The following is an 18,700-nucleotide window of genomic DNA, read 5'->3' on the forward strand; positions in this document are numbered from 1 at the left end:
CTTCATCCTTTCATTTGTCACATAATACAAACGAAAGTGCCTATTTCTTTTTGCTGTGGCACTCTTTTCAGCTGGTTTGGTTTCTGGAGGAAATGCTCTTTTGCTCTCTCTGGAAACAGGTTAAACTTGAAGAAATATTTTGTGATCAACACCGACGGAAAAGAAGAACACAAAGAACAGAGTCCGGTAGAAGAAATCATGATTATTGATATAAGTAAAAGCGCAAAAGCAGGTCGTATTCTGTCGTTTTAGAAAATAAAAAACTTTTGACTGGAGGACCACCTTTGGGGTCCCCTCTGAAAATTTCTTCTCGTATGAGAAAACAGACTAGAGACGGGACAATTCATCGCTTCTCATTGTTCCCGCCACGATCAATCACATCTGAAATTTTCATCGGAGTAAAAGGCGAAGTAGATGGTTCCGTCAACACCAGAGTGTCCAGTTGGTCGACTTCTAAAGCAACAAGCTCGACAGCTTCAGCACACCTGGTAAGCACGGAGTGGTGGTGTTCCACATTAGGTGGTGATAATAGGCCATCTCCTTGAGACTTTCTCGAGACGTCCCCTCCCAAAGTTGTTCATTTTGGAGTTTTCGAAAATGACGGTCGACGATGTCTATCCCTGCCTTCGTCACGGTGGATTTGTAGCGTAAGATGGCCACGACGCTTTTATCGAACGATACAAAAATATCATGAGAGACTGATACTGCTCTTTTACTTTGTCGACTAACTTGTGTCTTCTTCTTTTCAAACAAGGGTCTTAATCCCCTGAAACATCTTTCCCCTCCCTCAAAAGAATAAAAAGCTTCAAAATAGAAAAAGTTAAAATGTCTATGGAAGATTGAGATTTCATTGTTGCTACACTAGTATTCAAAGAAGGATAAGGACAAATACATTGTAATAGAAGTAGCCCAATGAATCTTTCTTTCGGATCAATATCTGTAAAAAGATTTCAACAAATGATTATCAAGTTCCACTTTTCTGATCATTCAACCAAACAGATCATGTGCTTCAAGGGTGATACTGTATTGGTTCTCACAAAGAAAAAAAAGATTCCAGCTTTAGAAACAGTGGCAAGATATACATTAACACTACTAGCAAGTAGCAATACCAGTGCTGCAGCTTCCCGTTTTGAGTCTGACATCCTCACTTGCCATATGAGAAATGGAAAAAAAAATAGCAGGGAATTCCAAGTTGAAACTAAGTTAACTCTCCCAAGAGGTCTCTATTTGGTAGTGGATCCTCTCTCATGCCCATAGAACCTTCCTACCATTCTGTGAAAGAGGCCAGACACCGAACACAAGCAAAAAACCTCAATCACAGTTCCTCTAGGAAGTTTGGGAGATTCCAAACAGTTGCCCTCTCGCATAGTATCACTTTTACAGACCTCCTGGCTTCCTACAAAGGACCAATATAAGAAAGCGAAGAAAAAACAGAAAGAAAGAAGTACTCGCAGCATTTCCACTTTCAACCATACCTATCAACCATCAATACTCCAAATATTCAGATGAGTTAACTGAACCAAAGAAAAAACCCTAAACCCTAGACCCACCATGACAGCCTCTTTACACTGCATCTCCATCCTCAGAAAAAAAAAAAAACAAACTTTCTGCCCAATTTGGTTTTTAATCTCAAAAGGAAACGGTAAAACGTCATCATAAGATAACATGAGAAAAGTTCTGAAAACATAAATCATTAACATACACATCGCATGTTCTGGCCTACAGCTCAGTCACACAGACACAAAATGAAGCCACTCATCATTCTTGACACAATAAATACACTTTATAACCATATTGAGTTAAAGCAGGTGAGTGGGTGACAGGCCAAGCTGAACTGGGGACTACAATCACGGTACATCGATCATTGCAAGAACATCAGTTAATATACAATTTCAAATAAAACTATACAGCAAAAACTCAACATCCCAAGGTGCAAGTATACAAAAGATTAAACATTTAAAAAATCATATTGTCATGGGTGATGGATTGAACCTTTACTACTATTCTGAAATCTGAACATTCTAATTCTCACTGCTTCTCCATCTTCACCTTGATTTCAATGAGTTGCTCAACAGGCTGCCGACATATGGGACTCGTATTTGACTGAAACCTCAATTCCTTTGCACGCTCACTGCAGATACACTGAAAAGTTGGAATTTAAGCATTAGTGATACAAGGAACTTTTAAGGATCAGTGACATAAAGGAAGCAAAACTATCACTTTCAAGATCAGATAACTAATGGAATTGGCTTGACCATCCTGAAATAAACTCACCAAGATAATTATGTACTGCACCTCAAAAGCAACATAAACTACCACTAAATGTCTCATTGTACCTCAGTGGCCCCATCTAGATCGATGTCCTCATTCCCTGAACCAGTCAAAAGGCCTTATTTTTACAACTTTCTTTTTTGACTGCTCAATTATTGACATTATCGATCTATGACATTAATGAAAGCTCTTTGATTAGCTAACAACTCCTTATGGTGATAAGCCTGGTGAGGTCCTCTACCCTTTACTGTTCTCTATAAATTTATACATAAGATCTCAGATCTTTATATTTTGTATCACAATTACGAACTAGCTTGCTTATCAGAATAAAAAGAGTTAAGAGTATCCCTGGCCCAGCAGGGGCAGGGGGAGTTATTAGGGATCATCTTGGAACAATACTGATGACATATTCTGGTCCACTTGGGCATAGAGACTCAGCTGAGGCTGAGATCAGCGCTCCACAGCAGGGTATAAAGATCTACTCTCAAAATTTCTCAGCAGTAGTTGTGGTCTCAGCAATGGTGATTGGTTGGATGAAGGGTAATGCAAGCCCCCTCGGTGTCTAGGTTATGATTTCCAGGAAATTCAAGACCTGCGTAACCTGTTACAGATTTCATGGCTTCATACTCCTGGAGAAGCAAATAGCTTCGCTAATAGGTTGGAAAAAGAGGTTTCCTCTCGCCCTTCTATTGTAATTGGGAATTCCTTCCCCATTGATTAAAGGGGAGGTTTCCCCTGTTGTATCCTTTTCAATGTCTCAATAAAGCTTCATTTCACACACACACACACACACACACACAAAATGAAAAAAAGACAACACAAGTAAAATAGAACAAAAGAAGAACTGTTTTACAGGTTTTTACCATATGTCGACATGGTAAAACAGCTGTCTTTGGTTCAAACATGCAAATAACACATTCTTTTCCGGAACTGTTGTCGTCAAATTTCTCTTATGTTGAGTTGCCAATGGCCAAAATCTCACGTAAATCATAACAGACCACATCAATCCACAGTTTCTGCTTGATTACCTTCTCTTGCTAATGTTCTTTTTTTGAAATGAACAAAACCCATTTCAATGTATAGGCCTCAGACCGAATTCTCTTGGTAATGTTCAGCATTCCTCTTTTCAAGGATTGCTTGATGTAGGTGGATGTACACTGAACTGTCCATCTTCTGGACTCTGTCCATCCTCTTCTAATTGTTTTGACAGCTGGTCCAACACAAAGTAGCCAAGCTCTATTCCAGTTACAGAAGGTTGAAGGAATTTCTGCCCTGATCCTTTCTGAAAAGGTACATTCACTGGAGCAATATCAATGTAAAGTGGAGAGAAGCTACAATTTTCACCTTCCTTTGCAAAGTAGTAGATTGTAATAGTGGAAGAAAGAAAAGAACAAAAGAGTAAAAAAAAGTACAGGGTAAAAGTCAATGAAAAGACTAATTTGTTAAGACCAATGATTACTACAGTCTCTTCTGTTGTTGTTAGTTCACTTAGTTTTGTATTGTTGTGTCAACAGGCATATAATTACAACAATCAGGATATCAAAAGACAAGAGACAAGAAATAAAGAAGGAACAACAGTATGAAGACAAATACTTGTTACAGCAGTTTCTTACATTGTACACTGCAGGCATCTAGTTATTGTTTTATCATCAGTTTTCGTAATTGGCGTTAGCGTGTTGATTTAAGAAAAGGTTTAAAATTTAAAAACAGTACATTGAAAGTTCCCTGCCTAGCAGAAGACAGTTAACTACTGCCAACTAAAAGATAGAAACTTTTCTAATCTCACCACAATTGCGGTGAAAGATGTACATTTAAGTAATGGAATTTGATGAATACATTCAAGCTCCTTCAATGGTCAAAAATATGTTATTTGGGGAGAAAATAAAAGAGGAAAAAGAGTTCTAGAAGAGGAGCAGTTTTGCTGCCTTGGAATCCGAGCCAAAAAGGTCCTCCAGATTTTTATAATCAAGGTTTAAGTCAAAATTTACACAAGGACAAAAATGCCCCTCAATACTCAAAATTACATTTCCTCTAAATTGAATGAAAATTTAACTAGAGATAAAATAAGACATTCTCTATCTAATAGCCATACTATAAGAGATAAATGTAATATAGAAAATATAGGAAATAACCAAAATACCCCTGGACTTGTATTTTAACACTCCCCCTCAAGCTAGAGAGATGTTATCAAACAATCCCAACTTGTATCTAATGGATACACATTCATGTCTTCCCAAAGGTTTGGTAAATATATCTGCCAACTGGTCTTAAATACTTTTCATAAAGAGTTACCACCTTCCCCTGCATAACTGCATCTCTAATAAATTGGCAGTCAACCTCTATATGTTTCGTTCAGGGTTGTTGGCAATAAAAATGGCTGTTTGGTTATCACAATTCATAACCATAGGATTAGGTAACGTAAAACCAAACTCAAGAAGCACAAACCTAATCCACATAAGCTCATTAACTGTATGAGCAATTGCTCGATACTTGGCCTCTGCACTGAACCTAGCCACAACTATCTGTTTCTTACTTTTCCAGCTTACCAAGTTGCTTGATGTAGAACGTCTATCCATCTTACACCCAGCATAATTGACATCAAAATACCCAAGTACATCAACTTTCCCATTCTGAGTATACAGAAGACCTTTTCTAGGTGCACCCTTTAAGTAATTCAAAATCTTCTGAGCAACTTCTAAATGGACTTTCTGAGGATTTTCCATGAATTGCTTCACAACTCCCACAACAAATGAGATATCCAGCCTGGTAACTGTAGCATAGATCAATTTACCTACTAACCGTTGGTATTGAGTTATATCCTTGAGTGTAGGACCCTAGGTGTCATGTAGATTATGACTAACTTCCATGGGGGTGTCTATGGGTTTAACACCTAATAAACCATACTCCTGTAAAAAATCTAATTTATATTTTCTCTGAGAAAGAACAATACCTCGCTTACTACGAGCGACTTCAATACCAAGGAAGTAATTGAGAGAGCCCAAATCCTTCGCCTGAAAATGTGTGGCCTGATATTGTTTAACTTCTGTAATACCATCAAGATCATCACCAGAAATCAGTCATCCACATAGACAACCAAAACCACCATACCAATCTTCCTTTTTAGTAGAAACATAGAATGACCACAATGGCTCCTATAAAACCCAAACTGTAGTACAACATCACTAAACTTTTCAAACTAGGCCCGTGAACTCTGTTTTTAAGTCCATAAATAGCCTTCTACAACTTACATACCTTTTTTGTCTCCCCCTGAGCAACATACCCTGGAGGTTGCTCCATATACACTTCCTCATGTAGATCACCATACAGAAAAACATTTTTCACATCAAGCTGAAAGAGAAGCCAACCTTTATTAACAACTACAAATATTAAGATATGTACCGAAGTAAATCGGGCCACAGGAAAGAATGTCTCAAAGACATCAACTCCAAAAGCCTCCGTATACCCCTTCGCCACCAACCGAACTTTGTACCGTTCAATAGAGCCATCATCATTATATTTGATATTATAAACCTAACAACACCCCATAATAGATGTTTCTGCATGTGGATTACATAGACGCCATGTTCCCCGAGACACCAAAGCACTCATCTCATCATCCATAGATTGTTTCCATTCTGGAGTGTTGAAGAGAAGATATGGAAGGATCTTACAAGACTCTCGCAGTAAGAAGTCTCACTGAGCCAGAACTAATATGGTGGAGTTCTACAGGAGTCCCACAGAAAAGTTTCAGTTTAAAGGTGTTTTTATGTTAGTCTTCTATTTATGTTGAGTTATTTAATTATGCTAGGACTTATCTTTAAGTGTTAGAGTTTGGGTGTAATTGGAACAAGGATAGTTTAATTGTAACTGGACTTTACTACTTTCCTCTATTACAAATAGGGGTTCATGTACTCTAATTATATCAAGTCAATGAAGTTTTTTCTCTTTTCCATAAATTCAACATGGTATCAGAGCGGGTTCTGTGAGTTGACTCGGTCAACCCACAAAGATAATGTAATCCTTTTCTGATCTATTATCTCTGGCAGTTTAGGTTCGTATCTATTTTTTCCCTCTTTTCAGTCCCTATACCCTTTGTTTGCTTTGCATTTTCACCTTTATACTAAGACTTTCATATTGCATATTATATATTGAAGGGAAAATATTTGAGCCTACTTCCCAACGCAAAACGAATTTTTGAAATCAGAGTTTTCTACAAAGATAAATTAATATTTTAAGTAGCAGAGGTTAGACTACAAGAGATGTTCGATCAGCAGCAGAAAGCTTCAACTTCCGAGCTATTGTATGCCATCAAGAATGAGACTTTATATGGAGAATTATATATCAAAAGAAACATATGCAAGTCAACTTTCTTCCATATTCAACCAATTCTCGATTAGAGTTTTTTATACGGAGATATTGATATTGGAAAAATCAATGGTCATGCTGGCAAAAAGAGTAAGTGTACTTAGTTCAGCCAAATTACAGAGACCGAAATTTATAAGATTATTTATCTCAAAATAAGTATATTTTATGAAGAGAAGTTATACTTTGATGAAATTTATTTAAGTCTTGTGACTGACAGGCATTACCCACTTTAGTGATTATTATTACTATATTTATTCGAAATTCTTTGAGTTTGGTTTCGACTTATGTTTTATCACCCATTTCTGCATTTGAGAGTCGGTACCCGGTGTTGGGACATCGTGATGGAGGAGCTTATTACAACATCTATGTTATTTGGTTTATGCTGGGATCACTGCCATTACCTCCCAGCTTGAGGGGGAGTGTTCAAGAGAAGATATGGAAGGCCCTTATAGGTAAGGGTGGCTTCGAACCGAGCTGGCTCGCGAGCCGCTCGAGTTCGGCTCGGTTTCGGCTCAGTTCGAAACGTTATATTTCGAGCTTGAGCCGAGCTCGAACTCAGGGATGGGCTCGTTTACATTAACGAGTCGAGCTTGAGCAGAGCCCGGTTTGGCTCGTCGGCTCGCGAGCCGACTCGTTAATATAACGAGCGATTCGGGATCGGGGATCAGGGATCGGGGATCGGGAGACGGAGACCTCTTCGATTCGGGAAATTTCTCTACGAAACCCATACCTCTGTCTGCCATTTCCATGCCGTTTCAGCATGATTTCTTGCGGAAATCGCTGTCCGTCGGCAGGTATTCAGGGGAAATGGGGGATTTGGTCTTCAAATCCCTCGTTCTCCCTCTCCCTCTTCGATTCCTCGATTTATTCCTCTACGATTTCTATCTTCCTTCCTCAAAGATTTCTTTCTCGTCTTCCTCTTCGATTTCTTCATCCAAGCTTTTCCTCGCCGACGAGACGAAATCGACGGTCCGACGGAAGGAGGTAAGATTTTTATTTAATCTTTCTGTTTTTTTTGGTCGCCGAGCTAACCTAAAAAATCTCTAACTCTCTCTTTGTTTCTCAGCTTCGTTTCTCAGCAGTGCTCCTTCATTATTGGAAAGTTTTTTTGGATATCCGAACGACACACTCTGTTTCTGTAAGCAAACTCAGCTCTGTTTTTTTTTTTTTTTTCCGATATTTCCAGCTGACAGTTCAAATACACTCGGGAAGAAATCATTGTAAGAAAACTGGTATGAATTTTATTTCATGATTTTGAGTGTTGATACTGTTTGATTTTTTGAAATGGTGAGTTCTTGATTTAAGGGTAGAATGTAAGAAGATCATTTTATACAGATTGTATAAGGTTGACCTATTTTATTCTCTTAATTTATTTTTTTGCTTGAGTGTGCCATCAATTGCATTCTAGCTGGCTGAGAGCCAGGAAACTTCATACTGAGCTAACATTCAAGAAGGAAAGGAAGGGTGGGGGAGAAAAATCCCCCACCTTGTCATTTGTTATGTTTTTGTATATCTCAGAATGACTTACTAAGCTCAATTGCTATAATGTTTGGAAAATAGTTGGTTGGTTGTCAATGATTTTTTTGCTCAAATTCTATTGTTCTTCATAAATGAAGTTATTATTCTAGACTTTCAAATATTTTTATGTTGTGGGATCTTGTTTCTTTTTTGCCTTCTTATTTTTAGGTGTCTGGCCCCTTATAAAATTTTGTACGTTTATCATATATTTCAGCAATAAACAACAATGATATTCAAATTGTTACTTGATATATTTTAGCAATGGAATTTTATTTCATGATTTTGAGTGTTAATAACATATTCTGTTCAATAATACTCTATTATAGTTAATGGAATCAGGAGCTTTCTTAATTGCATCCAACTTCTCTTTATTATAAAAAAGAATAAAAAAAGTTAGTTTTTGTCCTTCTTTCTTAATTCTCATTGAACTTATATCTACTGCTGTTATTGGTATAGTGGGGTATTGAGGTTGAATTTCATTTTTTTTTCATTTTTATCATTAATTTCTTGGTATTGAGGTTGAATTTCATCAAAATATTAGAAGAGAATGTTGGTGTGCTTATTTCCTTATCTTAGAAGTTTTTAAATTTATATATAAAAAAAGGATCGGTATATTGGACTGGAAACTATTGGGTGCAGGGCTACTGGCTCAAAGAGACCCCGCTGCATTGAAAGACAAGGGTCGTTCCCGATTGTCACAATGTCACGTACCTTCCTCTAAGAATAAACAAGTATCTTAAATTATGTGTAGGATCTTTGTTGTTCGGATAACTTTCTTTTCTTTATGTTTTTAATTTGTAATTTTGTTTTTTTGTAGAAGTAAGAATGTCAACACCTCCTCAATTGACATCAATAATTAACACTAGTTCTAGTATAATTATAAATAGTGACTCAACTCCACCAGAGTCACTACCCTCTGTCATAGAAGTCGGCCCAGATGAAATTACCATAAATGAGGATGAAGGTGATTCTACTCATACCTCCAAAAGACAAAAAAAGTCTCATGTGTGGTTGGAATTCAAAGAAGTATCACTTAATGGTACAAAAAAGGCTCAGTGTGTTCATTGTAAAATCAATTTGAGTGTTATTAGTAGTGGAGTGACCACACATATAAGTCGACATTTGAAACGTTGCACTAGTAGAAAAGTGGCAATGAGAAAACAAAAAACCTTAAACTTTCAACCAGTGGGAGCGGGGTCTAATGTTGATCAGAGTCCATCTGGACTTCCTTTTATGGATTTTGGAGGAAATTATGATCAAGCTAAAATGAGAGTACTCATTGCTCATTGGATTCTTATGCATGAGCATCCATTCATGATAGTAGAAGAGGAGGGATTTAATTTTGTAATGAAGATGGCAAATATGAATTATGAGAAAATATCCCCGAAGACTATTAAGAAGGAATTTTGTAATGAAGATGGCAAATATGAATTATGAGAAAATATCCCCAAAGACTATTAAGGAGTGTATGGAGGTGTATGAGGCAGAGAAAAAGAAATTGAAAATTTTGTTAAAAGAGATTAACAAGATTAGTCTTACCACGGATCTTTGGAAGTCTCAAAATAAAAAAATTGAATACATGGTTATTACTGGGCATTTTATTTTGGAAGCTACAAAAATGAGTCTTGAGTTTTGTGCATGTTCCTCCTCCTCGTCGTGGTGTTGATATAGCAGATGCTATTTACAAGTGTTTGAAAGAGTGGGAGATTGAAAATAAAGTTTTTAGTATTTCAGTTGATAATGCTGCATATAATGATGTTTGTATCATAGTTTTGAAACAAGATTTTTCAAGGAAAAAAAATTTGGTGTGTGGTGGAAAGTTGTTTCATGTGCGTTGTTGTGCTCATATTTTGAACTTATTAGTCCAAGATGGTCTTGTTCAGATTAAAGATATCATTGATAATATGCGTGAAAGTGTCAAATTCATAAATCTGTCTGAGGCTAGACTTCGCACTTTTTTCTGAAATTGTACAACAATTAGAACTTGGTGAAAAGAGGTTGGTTATTGATTGTCCAACTCGTTGGAACTCTACTTATGACATGTTGTCTTCTGCATTAAAATTCAAAGATGCATTCTCTAGATTTAAAGTTAGAGAACCAACATATGATTGTTTGCCAAGTTTTGATGAATGGGAAAAAGTTGACATGGTGTGTGAGATTTTAGAAGTTTTTAATGCAGTTACTAATATAATTTCTGGGAGTGACTACCCTACTTCTAATTTGTACCTTAGTGAGGTATATAGGGTAAAAGAAGTTCTGGATTTTCATTCTACAAATGAAAATGTTTTCATTAGGACAATGGTTAGTAGAATGAAAGAGAAATTTGAGAAGTATTGGGGTGAATGCAATTTATTGATGGCTGTTGCTTCAGTTTTGGATCCAAGGGTCAAATTAAAGTTGATCGAAATGTGTTTTCCAGTGATATATTCTATGGAGGAAGCTACAATGAATATAAATTTAGTTCGACGCACCTTATATGAGATCTACGATGAATATGTATCCTTATATAATGTGGATATTAGAAATGAAGAGATTGTTTCAAGTACTAGTAGCTCTATGGGTGTTTCCACAAGTCGTAGGCCTTCATCAAGTTCAGGTTGGTCAAACTTGATGAGTTATATGAAACAAAAGGATGCAGTTAATTTACCAAGGTCAGAATTGGAAATTTATCTTGAAGAAGGTGTATATAGTTGTGAGGAAACTTCACAATATGATTTTGATGTTTTAGAATGGTGGATAGTGAATCATATGAAATTTCGAGTATTATCTAAGATGGCAGCAGACATCCTTGTAATTCCCATATCCACAGTAGCTTCAGAGTCTACATTTAGTGCTGGTGGTAGAGTAATAGACTCATATCGTTCTTCCTTGGCACCAAATACAGTTCAAGCTTTGATTTGTGGCAGTGATTGGATTCGGGTTCTTCACGGTGTAAAGAAAAATCAAAAGGTGAATTTCTTTGATCAATTCTTTATTATGATATTTTTTAGTATATTTTTTAGTTTTATTTATTAAAATTTTGTTTTATGATTACAGCCTGAGAAGAAGAGTGTAGAGATAATGCTACCAGCTACATGATTTTTCATGTTTCTCTCATCATGGTAATTTTAATATTTTTAACGACATTAAGTAACTAGTAATGGAAGAGTATTTTTTTATCTGACAATAACTAATTTTATTTTTTTGTTTTTGTCGTAGGTGGAGATTTTGCTCATGCAGGGATGTATATTATTTTCTAGCATTAAGAGAAACAATTATAGTTTGTAATTTTATAATGGATTTATAGTTTTTATTTGGGTGATTGTAAATTGATAGTGATATTTCATTTAATTTTGTTGTGTTTGATTATTGTATGAAGTTTATTTATAATATTATGCAGTGTATGAAGTGTTTAGACTATTTTATGAAGTGTTTATGGAATGTATAGATAATTTTATGGAGTATTTATGGAGTGTTTATGCAGGTATTATGTATATTGATTATGTCCAATTTTAAGTAGAGGTCATGCCGAATTTTATACAGGTATTATATACATCAAATTATATTCAATTTTAAGAAGAGGTTATGCCTCAATCTTATACATGTATTATATATATAGGTTATGCTTAATTTTTTGTAGAGGTCATGTCCCATTTTATGTAAAATGTATGTATAATTTTATATATAATTAATTTGATATACATTTTTTGAAAATTTTTAAATGTATGTTGAGGCTCGAGTTCGGCTCGAAGCTCGGCTCGAGCTCGGTTAAGATTTTTGGGCTCGAGCTCGATAACAATTTTAGGCTCAAGACGAGGCTCGGCTCGAACATAGGCAGGTTCGGGCTCGGCTCGGCTCGATGTCACCCCTACTTACAGGACTCTCATAGTAAGAAGTCTCACAGAACCAGAACTAATATGGTGGAGTTTTACAGGAGTCTCATAGAAGAGTTTCAGTTTAAAGGTGTTTTAGTTATGTTATTTTTCTATTTATGTTGAGTTATTTAATTATACTATGACTTATCTTTAAATGTTAGAGTTTGGGTGTAATTGGGACAAGGGTAGTTTAATTGTAATTGGACTCTACTATTTTCCTCTATTATAAATAGGGGTTCATGTACTCTGATTATAACAAGTCAATGAAGTTTTTTCTCTTTTCCATAAATTCAACATGGAGCAAGGCTTCCTGCATTGAACGACGTATATGGTAAGTAGAGAATGACATAGCAAAGGACTTGAAGGATAAGGACAAAAAATCAAAAGACACGTATTTGAATATTGAATGACAAATACAAGATCGTTTACCTTTTCGTAGACTAATAGGTAAGTCCAAATTAGAGACAACAGGATCTGCAGGCAATGAGGAAGCTGGTGGATCATGAGAAGAGAGCTCTGTACAGGTAACTACTGGAGGCACAGCAGGAGCATGAGAGCGACGACTATAAACGTGAAGAGACAATGAAGAACTCGATGAAGCTAGTACATCCAAAACTGCAATAAGAACAATAGATGATGAAAAATATGGAGTATATTAAAAAAATGTCACATCGGCTGACACATGTCTTCCATCGAATAGGATCATAACACTTGTACCCTTTTTGTCGATGAGAATATCCCAGAAAAACACATTTGACAGACTGAAGAGACAACTTATCAACCAAAGTTCCAAACATATGAACAAAACAAGTACATCCAAAAATATGAGCCACATCAAACAATTTACAATTGGGCTTTAAAACCAGAAGAGGAACTTGACCACTCAAAACAGATGAGGGCATACGATTAACCAAGTAGAACGAAGCTAAAACTGCATCTCCCAAAAAGATTTAGGAACATTCATATGCAGTAATAGTGTCCTTAAAACCTCAAGGAGATGTCTATTTTTACGTTTAGCAGCGCCATTTTGTTGTGGTATATAAGGGCAGGACTTTTGATGGGTAATACCATGAGAAGCACAAAATACTGAAAATTTATGGTTAAGATATTCCAACGCATTGTCAGTACGAAGCACATGAACACAAGCACCAAACAAATTTTTTATTTCATTGAAAAAATTAAGAAATACTTCAAATACTTTGGACTTCTCCCGTAGGAGATATACCCAATTGCTCTACTAAAACCATCAATGAACAACACAAAATACTTAAAACCAAATGGACTAGGAACCCTACATGGACCCCATACATCAGAGTGGACTAATTCAAACAATTTAGTGCTTTGACTAGAAATAACTGGGAAACTCGAGCGACGATGCTTTCCCAGCAGACAAGATTTGCAATCAAATGAAATATCGGCTGACAAAGAAAGAAAAGACTAATGCAACTTAGCTGGTGAGGGATGTCCCAAGCACAGATACCACAAGTAAGAAGAATCTGTAGTAGTGAGAGCTACAACTCAAGAAACAGATACATCATCCAGCATGTAGAGCCCTCCCTTCTCATGTTCCTAAACCAATCGTCCTCTTTGTTTACAAGTCTTAGAAAACACAAGAAGTAGGATAAAAGGTTACTGAACAATTTAAGGATTTAGTAATATGACTCACAGACAAGAGATTAACTGGAAACTTTGGTACAAATAAAATAAAATTTAAGGATATTTGTGGAGTAGTGTGAACTGTACCCTCCCTCTGAATGGGAGAGGTGGATCCATCAGCTAGTAACTCAACGATATGAATGAGATGGACTAATGGATTGAAATAGGGAGGGCATACCTGACATGTGTGTAGAGGCTCTTGAATCAATGATCCAAGAGGGGGAATGGGACACATTTAGTGCATTCATACATGTACTAGCCATCGTGGCACTTGTTGAAGAAGGAGGAATCTCGGTAGTCTAAGAAGCAGGAGATGAAGCAGTTAGTTGATCCAAACACTGTAATAACTTCTGAATTTCCTCATAGGATCCAGTGTGTAAGGTGTCCTTATTTGTGACTATAGAGTTGGCCCAGGTAGGCTTACCAAAATTTGCCTAGCATTTTTCAGAAATATTATTAGTCATACCACAATGAACACATTTCCGATCCCCCTGATCATTTCGACCATGGGTGGACTAAAAAGTGACCTCTACCTCTATTATTATCACCATAAAACTGACCATCAGGTTTACCAGTAGAAGACTGAAGGCTATGAGTAATTGCTTCTGAGCGAGCTCCACCTGACTCATTCTTATTTACAACTGCATCTTCAGCTCGAAGAACTCTGTTAAAGGCTTGCTCAAGGGTGATCACATCCTCATTGACCAACAACTGGGCTCTAATAGCATCATACTCAAGCCCCAAACCATCCAAAAACCAGGCTACTTGAATCATCTGATTTTCTTTCTTATGTCTTCAACATTTGTAGTAAAATGATGGAATGTACTAATCTCCTGTAGTACTCCCTTCATCTCAGTGAAATAATTTGTCACTGATCTACTTCCATACTTCATATTAAAGAACTTCACATATAATTTATAGATTCTTAAAAAATTACTTTATTGAGACAAAATGGAAGCCAAGGTAGTCCACATTACCTTAACAGTAGTGCAACTCAAAATCTGGTCGCTAAATTTGGATTCCATACTATTGGCCAACCAGATAATTAAATTATCTACTACCACCTAGTCTTCAGTAACAGGCACTGGGGGATCATCGGTTATATATTTTGCCATTCTTTTGGCCCTCAAATACATCAAAACTGATTTGGATCAGTTTACATAATTCGATACATTCAACCGGAACGTAGTTATCTAAATAGACTGAGAGAATTTCACATCTGAGCTTTCAGCAATCCTCTGGACAACAACCCATGTACTGGAATCAGTCATTAAATATCACCAAACACCACAATTCAGTACACTAGAGCATCAATTAACCAAAAGGACACACTTTCCTCAAATTTTTATGCTTGCGCAATCGAGTGGGCCCCACAACGAATTCAATTAGGGTAATTCAGCACCCAATTAACTCAATTTCGAACCAATAGAATCAATTTCAGCAATTGAGACCAAAAATTGATGAAAGAATGACCTAATTGCAAGAAAGCAGGATGACGTAGGCTATATGGATGATGACGCAAGCATTGGGTAGATTACACAAGCAAATTTGAGAAATTTCGTCAAATTGGGACCATCAAATACTTCTAAATCCCAACAATCAATCAAATAGAAATAGTAATCATTAGCCAATAGGCTAAGATAGGTAGAAAAAGGAAATTTTCGGAATTTTACCCTACCAATCCAGAAATCTAGGAAAAACCTTTAAGGAGATTGTTGAAAATGGGGAGAAGATCCACAAAATCGAAAGAAACTTGCCCAAGACTTGCGTTACTGCTCTGATACCATGAAAAATATGTGATTTAGGGAGAAAATAGAAGTAGAAAAAGAGTTTTGGAAGAGGAACAACTTTGTTGCCTTGGAATCCGAGCTAGAAAAGCCCTCCAGCTTTTTTATAATCAGGGTTTAATTGAAAATTTACAAAAGGACAAAAATGCCCCTCAATACTCAAAATTACATCTCCTAAAATACATGTCTAAATTGAATGAAAATTTAACTAAAGATAAAATAAGACATTCTCTATCTAATAGCCATACTCTAAGAGAAAAATATAATGTGGAAAATATGAGAAATAACCAAAATACCCCTGGACTTGTATTTTAACAGGTATGTAGGCTGGAAAAATTTACATATCTCAGAATAAACAAAGATAATCCTTTTCTTCTTGGGATGAGAAAAGCCTACTAAGTTGACCTAAATTGTAGGTTTCCAGGGTAAAAGTTTGACAATTGATACATTATAACGATGGTCTGTACTCTACACTTCCTCAAGGTGTTCTATAATTTACAAAAACCTTCTCTGGGCCATAATTGCTGCAGAGATTCAGTTAAAACAAACAGGTGTGGCAAGCTAAGGAGCTGGCCAATTTGTCTAGTGAAGTTATGAGTGACCCCGGATCATCCTATTAATTATAAACTGTGAGCCCACTGTAATGAACAGATTCACTTGAAACAATCAAATGTAATGACCCTCAGAAGATGGCTTAAGCGTTTGACTAAATCAATACATACTCACCTCATCCATTGATCAAATATCCGGCTCTAACATCTGGAGTTAAATACAGAAGATGTATATTAATGATTTTACTCCACTAAGCATTTTATGATATCTATGTTTCTACCTTGTTCCCAAACTTTCCACTCTTTGATGAAATTACCCAGTTTTGAAAAAGTTAAAAGAAAGAAACTCCCAGTAAGGTAAAAAAAAATTTTTTTTTTAAATGAGAAAGTTGTTATTTCAGTGGTTTAGAACTAGACAGGAACATTTCTACAAAAGTATGTGAAACACAAGGATGCCTTTATGTGTAAATACATGTTCAAAAGTGGATATTGCACCTCTTGCCAAAATTACAGGGTTTAGGCAGAGATCACAAATGAACTCAGTAAAATCCACTAATGAGAGAAAAATTGTGCCTTTATCCTCTACTTCTGTACATGTTCATAGATAAGTGCATAAGACTAAAAGAACCAAGCCTTTGTAACTGTCAGCAAGAACTCGCCACAAAAAAAGTTCATTAGCATTTTGTGTTGTTGTTTTATGCAAGTGAAAGGAGATCTTATAAAGCTAATATGGAGAGTTAATTAACATGTCTCCTACATGCTCAGTTTATATTCTTTTGAACACGTGGAGATTTTATTCAATTTAATAATGAACAACACAGCAAAAGAGGGAGGCCAAGCTTCAGCTCACTGAAGAGAGTTCCCCACCTTACATTGTCAGTATTGAGACACTTCCACCATGTTGCAGAAATTTTAACATGTTAATATAGATGCAAGAAATCTTGTATGTGATACAAGTGTTTTTCATGACCTGGCTATTCTCTTGCTGCTAGTTATAGCCATTTATGACCAAAAACATTTCATATAGTTTTTGTCAAACAAAGAAAAAAACAAAACTCTCTAATCTTGGCATTTTTATTTGCAGCTAAAGATATCTAGTACTCCAACAATATTCCCTACATAATACTAGAAGCACCAAGTTCCAGGAATTGCCCCCAATAGTGAGAATGGTAGTTCTGACTTAGGAATCTCAAACCGCTTTTCACCGCATTAGACCAGGTTATAACAGCATCAGTTTAAAATCACTGCAGACAGAAGCAGAGTTAACAAAAAGGAGCAGATGTACAGCATTCTACACATGCAATTAGCTTAACCTTTAATAGACTTCTCCAAAATTGACCATGTTTAGGTCACCTTCACACATAAAGATTTAATAATACTGGATTAGGACATAACTAACCAAACTTTGAGAAAATGCCCTACTAACAACCAAATCAAAGTTTCTCTTCTGTCCTTAATTTACTACATTCTTGAATTATCCTTCTTCAAGTTTCCCCACAACTTCCAAGCAAGTGCTTTTGGCCTCTATTTGTTCTCAGTCCCTGGACTGATAACGACGAGATCCCCTTTCTGGTGCATTATAGGCCTCGACAAGGATAAACCATCTCACGTAACTCTCTCATTTTCTATTCTGTTTGCTGTACTGCTAATAATTGTGTTAAAAATATATACAAGGGCCATTTTGGTCATTTCCAGTTTACTAGTATAGACTTCTGAAGTTAAAAAGTAGATTATATGTTATGTAGGAACTTATGATTCAAGTTTGGTTAAATTCTGATGTTATACATGAAGTTATATGTGTAGGAAATGTAAGGGGCATTGCTAGGGTTGGCATTGAACCAAGCCGGTTTGCAAGCGGCTCGAGCTCGGCTTGGTTCCGACTCGGTTTGATTTATCTGGATCTCGAATGGCTTGTTTGAGTTAACAAGCTGAGCTCGACCGAACCATGGTTCAGTTCGAAAGATCGTGAGGCGGCTCATTAACGGGCTCGGGAGTGGGAGCAAGAATGAGGAGGGGGGGGGGGGGAAGTCTTCCTCCCCTCGTCACCATCGAGCCCCTCTCATCCGCTGTTGTGGCCACCTCTGTCGCCGTCGACAGCTGCTCGGTTTGATTTCTTCCTCCCCACGTCTACCTTTGCCACTGCTTCAATCACCGCCGCCTTTGTCGCAGCCGTCAGCCCCGACGACAAGTCCTCGCCGGCGGCGCTAGTTAAGGGAGAAATAATTTTTTCGCCCACACGAGAAGACATCATGCGAGATCATAAGCAAGTGAAAAAAAAAAACTCTTTCTTGAACTTAGGTTGTCCCTTCCTCATGGCTCTTGAAGAAATTGAAAAGACATTTTAGTAGAAATACGTTTATAGGGACCATTAGTGGTTTTTTCAAGAAATTTGGTCCAAGGCCCTATCCCAAAATGACTAGTTAACTTAAGAAACCTCTGTACCAACTAATAAACTCAAGATCTTTGTATTCACTAATCTATGTGGAACTATTCCTTAACACTCTCCCTCACGTGTAGACCCTCTTTTTTGTGGCTCTAGTAGTGGATAATTTAGGAGTAGGCAGTTTAGGTGTAGGCCCTCTTTTGTGGCTCTACAAGTGGATAGTTTTAGGTGTAGGTCATCTTTTGTGGCTCTACAAGTAGATAGTTTAGGTGCAGGCCCACATATGAGTACCCACTCGTATGCCATGTTAAATTG

The 18,700-nt window shown here is 36.7% G+C and overlaps 1 long non-coding RNA gene across 3 annotated transcripts in view; it reads right to left on the bottom strand.

Moving 5' to 3' along the window:
* Positions 1–934: 934 nt before the first annotated feature.
* LOC137959934 (uncharacterized) overlaps positions 935–18,700 on the bottom strand; it is a 37,411-nt gene continuing 19,645 nt past the window's right edge. The window contains exons 2-4 of one of the 3 annotated variants that reach the window (XR_011114093.1): positions 3,300–3,553; positions 1,993–2,142; positions 935–1,396 (exon numbers count right to left, since the gene is read on the bottom strand). This is a non-coding gene — a long non-coding RNA (uncharacterized lncRNA). The other 2 variants (XR_011114094.1, XR_011114092.1) reach the window with 2 other exon arrangements.

The sequence above is a fragment of the Aristolochia californica genome, unplaced genomic scaffold (genome assembly GCF_029961685.1).
Source record: "Aristolochia californica isolate CCGP_79_NKW_82.1479 unplaced genomic scaffold, dmAriCali1.0.hap1 SCAF_3, whole genome shotgun sequence".
NCBI classification, from domain to species: domain Eukaryota; kingdom Viridiplantae; phylum Streptophyta; class Magnoliopsida; order Piperales; family Aristolochiaceae; genus Aristolochia; species Aristolochia californica.